The sequence below is a fragment of the Stegodyphus dumicola genome, chromosome 8 (genome assembly GCF_044657685.1).
Source record: "Stegodyphus dumicola isolate Sdum_Otavi_A_Nest chromosome 8, ASM4465768v1".
Lineage (NCBI taxonomy): Eukaryota > Metazoa > Arthropoda > Arachnida > Araneae > Eresidae > Stegodyphus > Stegodyphus dumicola.
Window position 1 is genome coordinate 52,963,032 of NC_140775.1, and position 8,487 is coordinate 52,971,518.

An 8,487-nucleotide genomic window follows, 5' to 3' on the forward strand; every position below is an offset into this window, starting at 1 on the left:
CTGTCACGCGGGAGACCGGGGTTCGATTCCCCGCCGGGGAGGAAAACGTTTTATTTTTTTTTCCTCACTTTTCAACAGATTTCCCTAATATGAAATATGTTCTACGAACAGTTTCCTTCGTGTCCTCGGTAGTATAGTGGTCAGTATCCCCACTTGTCACGCGGGAAAGCGGGGTTCGATTCCCCGCCGGGGAGGAAAACGTTTTATTTTTTTTTCCCTCAGTTTTCAACAGATTTACCTAATATGAAATATCTTCTACGAACAGTTTCCTTCGAGTCCTCGGTAGTATAGTAATGAGTATCCCCGCCTGTCACGCGGGAGACCGGGGTTCGATTCCCCGCCGGGGAGGAAAACGTTTTATTTTTTTTTCCTCAGTTTCCAACAGATTTCCCTAATATGAAATATGTTCTACGAACAGTTTCCTTCGAGTCCTCGGTAGTATAGTGGTGAGTATCGTCACGCGGGAAAGCGGGGTTCGATTCCCCGCCGGGGAGGAAAACGTTTTATTTTTTTTTCCCTCAGTTTTCAACAGATTTACCTAATATGAAATATCTTCTACGAACAGTTTCCTTCGAGTCCTCGGTAGTATAGTAATGAGTATACCCGCCTGTCACGCGGGAGACCGGGGTTCGAATCCCCGCCGGGGAGGAAAACGTTTTATTTTTTTTCCTCAGTTTTCAACAGATTTCCCTAATATGAAATATGTTCTACGAACAGTTTCCTTCGAGTCCTCGGTAGTATAGTGGTGAGTATCGTCACGCGGGAAAGCGGGGTTCGATTCCCCGCCGGGGAGGAAAACGTTTTATTTTTTTTTCCTCAGTTTTCAACAGATTTTCCTAATATGAAATATGTTCTACGACCACTTTCCTTCGAGTCCTCGGTAGTATAGTGGTGAGTATCCCCGCCTGTCACGCGGGAGACCGGGGTTCTTATTTTTTTTTCCTCAGTTTTCAACAGATTTACCTAATATGAAATATGTGTAATTGAACACCAAAAAATTAGAATCATAACTCTTTCTTCAAATTATACGAAGTTAAAAAAAATACGAAGAACTTAAACTGGAATGAAAAAAAAAAAGAAAAGAAAGAAAAAGGAAAGAAACAGGTTGAATGCTTTTGAATGAGGCGATTTAAAAACTAAATTAAGCAATTTTATGCGAAATATTAAAAAAATTGCTTTCATACATAAAGCGAAGTCATCAGATTATTTAAAATAGAAATTTTATGCAAATAATAGTCTGTGATTTTGTTTTTAAAAACTCGTTTTTATTTGTAAAATTAAAAATAATAGTAATAATAATACAAAAAAATAATAAATAAATAAACATAAATCTAATAAATCATTTTTCAAAACTTTTGTTCATATTCTCAATCTTATTGCTATTTTTAAGTTACCTATAATTATGTTAGATAATGTATGTTACATAGAAAATTTTAAGAGGTTGATGAGGAAAGCCGTTTCTTTAAAACGGGTCAATGTTAGCTCGGAATCCCCGCTTTAAGCTTTCTTTTTCTGATGCTGCCATCTGTCGACTTCAGAGGACATTAAACACTCATCCGTTGATGTTCATAAAGACTGATAGATGGCAGCACCACCTATCTAAATGTCAATGTAATATTAAATTTTAGAGTTACCAGACCTTCCGTTTTGTTATTTTAAACCAACTGCTAAGATAATCGTCCAAAAGACATCATTAGTGATTCGACAACATTTTCATCTAATCATATCCCTCTTTCTAAAAAGAGAAAAATTAATACTTAGAAAATGCTTATACAGACATGCCTCGCTGGGAAAATGAATGAGAGCGTTTCAACTTTATTGGAATGAGGGAGAAAATTGAGCCTTCGTATTAGGGAATAATGTTAAATAATAAATAAAAAAGCACTAATATTTCATTATGTATAGTTTATTAATTATCCACTGTTATTAACATTAATTCTATCAACTATAAATTAATAAAATTTTTACTAATAGATTAAACATATGTAAACAATATTAATTAACATTTCGATAATTAAGTATTTAAATAATTAATATAACACCATTGCGTCATTTCCTTCATATTTGAGTCTTCAACTAGTATAGTCATGCAACATATATTTTTAACGGATTATTTACTAGGAAGAAATTTGCATCGGTTTAAAGCATATTTTCTGTTCAAAACTTTATATTAATTTAAAAAGAATTATAATTATATCTTTTACTTTATTTCTTGGTTGAATAATGACTGATTAGGGAAAATCTGAGAGCACATAATGTTTAAAATTTAGCGTTATTGTGAAAGTGTCCAATGAATTTAAGAAGTAAATCATTCTTATTCAATGCTTATTATCTTTGCAGTAATAATGAGAAGTAAATGATTAAAAGCTTTTCATTATAAATAAAGATTTACAACCATTTAACGGGCAGATCATCAGTGAATTAAGATTTCTAAATTATTATGCAATGGAATATCTGCACAACTATTAGCAAATGAATTTTCTAAAAATTTTAACAAATGCCTTATTAAGCACTATATTAATTCTTCAAAGAAGAATATATTATCATGTAAAGACTTCAAAGAGTCTGTACATGATAATAATACATTTCATGTAAAGATTTTTCTTCAAAGAGAGTTGTGGAATACTGTGATTTTACATTCTTCATTATAACAAGGCATTTGTCATGCAAATTATAAATTCATAGTGCAATTGCATATTTGCCTGTATCCCAACAATTATTGGGTGTGCAAGAAAGTCATTTCAACCAGAAGCAACCAGAAGATCAACTCAGACATTTACTGCAAAAAACTTTTAAAATGGAGGAAACAATCAAAGAGAAAAGGCCAGAATTGGCAAACCCCAAAGGAATCGTATTCCACCACTACAATGCGAGACCTCACATATCTTTAGCAACATGAAATTACTGGAGCTTGGCTGGGAAATGCTGTCGAATCCATCATATAGCCCTCACCTTGCACCATCGGATTATCATTGATTTCGAGGCTTACAAAACTTCTTAAATGGTAAAAATTTCAGTAATAATGATGACCTCAAATCGCATTTTTTTTTTTTAAGTTTTCTGCTGATAAAGACCAGAAGTTCTGTAATCGCGGAGTCACGAAGTTACCAGAGAAACGGCAAAAGGTCATCGAACAGAATGGGAGATATTTCACTGATTAAAGTTCATTTTCTGTGTAGAAAAAAAAATAGTTTTATTTCACACTAAAAGAAAAGCCCAAATTACTTTCTTGCTAACCCTACATTTATACAACTTCCATACATTTCTTTCATAATATTGATGAATTAGATAAATTTATTCGAAGAAATACTCTAGCTTCATTTTCAAGGAATAACATAAGAATCATTTTCATGTATATGTGATTAATAAATTATTATGCCCATATGATGATTTATGCTGTCATAATTCTTATTGGTGAGATATAATATGGTTCCAAAAATTATTAACACATAATTTCAATTTGTAAACATTCTCTTTGCATATTTTTGCGATATTCTTTTATTACTATTTATGTTTCCTGCTTAAGTTGGTGATCTATTGACGTTTAAAAATTCAGAAGCTCATGCTTTTCATTTTTGAGTTCCTTTGCTTTAGTCTTTTTTTTTTTTTTTTTTTTTTTTTTTTCCCCCAACATATTTATCGTCCGCGTATTCTGCCAAATTGTCAGCACTCAGTTTCCTTTCAGTACATCATAAGATCGTTAATACATCTTTTAAATTAAAACTATATATTTCTTATCTAAAAGTGAGATTTAAAAACAAATCGAAAAATTATGCTTACTTCTTAATAATTCATATCTTAATTTTGTTTAAATAGTAATTCTTATTGACGTAATATATAAATATATAATTCATGCAATTCATGATACATATAACTGATAATTTTTATAGATGTTAGCACTATTATTATAACCACTGGATGATGATTTTAACATCACAAATTGCATACCTCTGGGCAAATTAACCGATTACTCGCTGCCTAACAATCAATTATCCCATTTTTTTTTTCACTTAGACACTTCTGCGTATTTATGGACTCTTTTTTTCTTAATATAGAGAATTTATACTTTTAATATACCTTTACTTACATTATTACGTTTTGCATTAGCTCGTTTGTTATTTATAAGTTTACTTCTAGGTTTATTCAAAATCTTAAGATATGAAATTTGTGTTTGAGTCTGTAAATATAATAATTTGTTTTACATTATTAAGTTTATATTCTCCTTGTTAATACTATTATGGGATAATACATCATTTGGCATTAAGTTCGTGTTAAAACGAATTCTCAATAAAATCTAGATACTTTTAGATAATCTTATTAAGTCTGAATCTGCGTCATGTAAGCGTGTAAATTTAAAAATTATTTGATTTTTAATAATCAGAAAATATCCATAAAATTATTTTACCAAACATTCAATTGTTTCGCAATCTCCACCAAGAAAAACAACTAAAATGTGAACTCCTTTCCCGAATTTAAGCTTTTAAGGTGCACACAAGACTAATAGTTTTAATATCATAATTATTCTAAACATAATCGCAAACACGAACGGAGACCAGGTTGTGCCCCCCACGTGTTTTATTCCTGCAAGTGCCTGCTAATGATTTTTTTTTTTTTTTTTTTTAAGAGAAAGAAAGAAAAAAGAAAGATGTTGTTTATTTCGTCGTGATCAGTCGCTTAGTGTCAATCTGTGCCCTAATTTTTGCCATAAAGTGCATGAAATTCAATATTTCTAACATCTGTGCAAAGATCCTGCATCTCGAATTGGGGTTTAACGCCGCAGTTCAAGGTGGCATAATTTATAACATTTCCTTCTGAGCCACTTGTGATGCTTATACTAACGATGTGTGTACCGGTGACTTCCTGCTTAAACCGCGTATACTAACACTTCAGTTTGATCGCTTTACTATAGTAGGTTCACTCAGTTGCGTCTGAATTCCAGTTTCCTTTAAGGTTACTAGTGGCCGAATAAATAAAACCGCAAAGGAATTGTCCTATCGTTTCGGTTTCAAAGCATGATAACCAAACATTCCTTTTGTGTTTTTCTCTACAAAACCGCATTATGCACTCATCGAATAAAGTAAATATGAGCCAGTTTTCCTCCGGAAATTATTCAGCCAAAGGCACTACCCCTCAGACAAAAAAAAAAAAAAAAAAAAAAAAAACACTCGAATGTTAAAATCAATTTTATTTGTCTTCCTTTCTGTATCCATTTGAATATTAGAGATCAGAATGTTGTTTTTCGCATGTATACTAACGATAAAGCCCGCTGTGAGAAAAAATGCAACTGATTTTAGAAAAATGTTATCAACAGTTCATTTCAATTTAGTTGAAATATTTTAAAATACGAAGCGTAGATGCGTTACAGAATATTAACATTCTCAGAACTTGTAAAAAACATGTGATGTGAATAATAAAAGAGTTTTTCTAGAGTCTGTTCAACAAAGTTATAACAGAAGGCATTTCAAATTGCAAATAAAAAAAATTTTAAAAATCTGCTGCACATGACCTCCTTGTATGGCCTATTAAATTATACACATTTTTTGCTGCAGTTCGTTTGAAATTATTTCCTCGAATTATTCTAACTTAATTAACCGATTCTCAAGGCAAGTTGAAAATTGCATCCATCCAAAGTTGCAAATTTTGAAATTTTGAAATTAAATATCTCGGTCAGTTTTTGTCGCAAGGGAGTCAAATTTTTTTGTATTTTAATTTTTTCATAAACTGCATAAAACCTTTCCAAATATAAGAACCGGAAAACTACATTAAAATTTCGATTTCGTTATTTGTCAAAAATTAATTTTTAGAAAATATGATACTGCCAATTTTCGTCATTTAAGCACTTCTGTCATTTTGCTGCACTTCATTTACCTAAAATTATTCTAACTTATTAACCATTCCTTCAAGGCAAGCTGAAAATGAGATCAAAAACTGAAAATTTTGAAATTAAATATCCCGATCAATTTCGTCATTAAACACTTCTGTGAGTGGGATTACGACCAACGATTACGAAAACAAAGGCCGGGTTGGCATTTTTAAGACGGATAAGGGGATACATATACATTTGATGCACAGCTAGATGTTATAGCAGTGCCACATACAAAATTTCGACGTTATACGACTCACAGTTTTTGAGTTATGCGAGATAACATTCGTATGTACGTACGTACAGACGTCACAAAAAGTCCCTTTTAAATCCATCTGAAATCCATTTTAAAATTCTTTTTTGGAAAAAAGAGTCCTTTACTCTATCCGTAAGTCCGAATGGGTTCGGGAACGTCACGCAAAAAAAGTCGTCCGAATGGGTTCGGGAACGGTCAAAATTGATATTTCTGTTGAAATATGATACCCGAAATTTTCGGGATTAAAGTGCTTCCTTTTTATTTCGCTCAAGGAAGTGAAAATGGGTACTACTTGAAACGAAATAAATATCTTTCAAATTTCAATCATAACACTGTAAATGTTCCATATATGCTTCATTTACAGTATATATCAAACATTTACAATGATGCTAATGGCACACAGCCAGGCGGATATTCAATTCTGTCCGAAAGCGTTGCAATACTTCCCTGCTGATGATCATCAAACAGCGACGGCTTATGATATATATAGAATAAAATACATAGAGGTCCTAAGAAATTAAAAGGTTATGGTGCCCCCTCATATAGTTTACACTAGTTTTTACTCCATTCTATCAATGTCGATCTTGCTTAGGTGTGCCATACATTCCATTGTAAAACCAGTAATGGGAAATTTTTGTGGTCTACCTTTTCTCGAGTTCGTAAGCACTTTTTCCTGGTCTAAAAAGCAACTTAACTTGTTTTGCCCCTTTTCCTTGATGGCCAAACAAATGGAACTGATGCCTTAATGGTTAATCAAAACATTGAATGGAAACATTGATGGCCAAACAAATGGAACTGATGCCTTAATGGTTGAATCAAAACATTCTGATTAAAATGATAAGCATCTTTAGCATCTTAGATGTAATAAAAGTTTTTATTCTTAAGACTACTAGCTGTGTAATGAGTGAAATGTCCAACAAATAAATTAGAATGTATAATTTTCATTTTCATTTTCATTATCCTTTTTAGACACTGATAATGTGGATTACTGTCTCTTAAAAAGCAAGATGTAGTGGTGTAATTGCTGTGAATAAAATTTATTTTGTTGGATTTCCTTTATTTTGTTTTGGGGGGGGTTGCAAAAGTTTCCGTTTTTCTGTGTCAAGCGGTAGTAAGACATAAAGAAGTTTACAATTATTTACACACAAAAACGTATGTATTTTTATTTATACTTGGAAGAAACTTTAATAAATAAAAGAAATAGACTAGATTGTCATTGAAGTTTTGTACTACTTGAAACATTTTCTCTGAAAATTAGAAAGTTTTCATACTTTGTTTATACTTAATTAAAATATGTTATTTAATAATTAATTAAAAGGTCAGAATTATTTGAAACAATGTCATTATGAAAATTTAGTATTTATATATCAATATATATGAATTACAAAGTGTAACCCACAAAATAATATACAGTACCGAACTTAAAAAAATTTTCATTTTGTAAAAAAAAAAAAAAAAAAAAGTTATGGCATTTCTTAGTTTCGGATTGTGCATTCGGCCCACATCAAAAAAATCAAATCGTAAAAAAATCAAACCGTTGTCAAAAAAATCGTAAAACCTGGCGCTAGTTCATGAAATGACGTTTCAAATTTCATGAACGTTAACGACGTCAGAAACCGTAATTAAGAGCAGACGCAGCAGCGACTGTTATAGACATTTAACAGACGACTTAAAAATAACACAACGTGACTCTGCAACAACGCACTTGATACTTTCTCGGCGTTTTCGTTGTTTGTACAGCATGTGTAAACCAAAAACATTCACGGGATAGCGTAGCGTGAAACAGGCCATGCTCTGTAAACTCTGAGGTTGCGTTTTTATTATTCTAGAAGAAAGAGAAACTTGTCGTTTCAAAATTCGTTCGCAATACCTTGTTATATTTGCTTCGAGAAAATTTTTGGACTATAAAACAGTTGAGAGTGTAATGAGCGAAACTGTTTACTTTTGTAATCAATACGAGAAAAATAATCTTCCAGAACACTGGAATTTTGATGCAGGAAAAATGTAGAAAGTTCATTGAGGTTGATTGAAAATATTCAAATCTAAATCTTTGTGAAAGCCACGGCCTTTTTTTTTCGGGGGGGGGGGGGGAAGTAAATGTTAGTACCTTTGAAACTTTTTTATAGTCCAAAGGGGCAATTTGCCCTGAAGGACTATTAATTTCATTTTGGCATTTTGCGTTGAAAACTATAAAGGATGAATCACTTTTCAAATGGTTGCCACCAAATATTATCGCCCTGTATTATATTTAAAGAAACGAAATAATGACGAATCTGCATGAATGGATCTATGTTTCTCGCATTGTGATAAAACAACTGTACCTAGAGCCATCAAAACTTAAATAACGTAATCTTCCATAGAATATAGG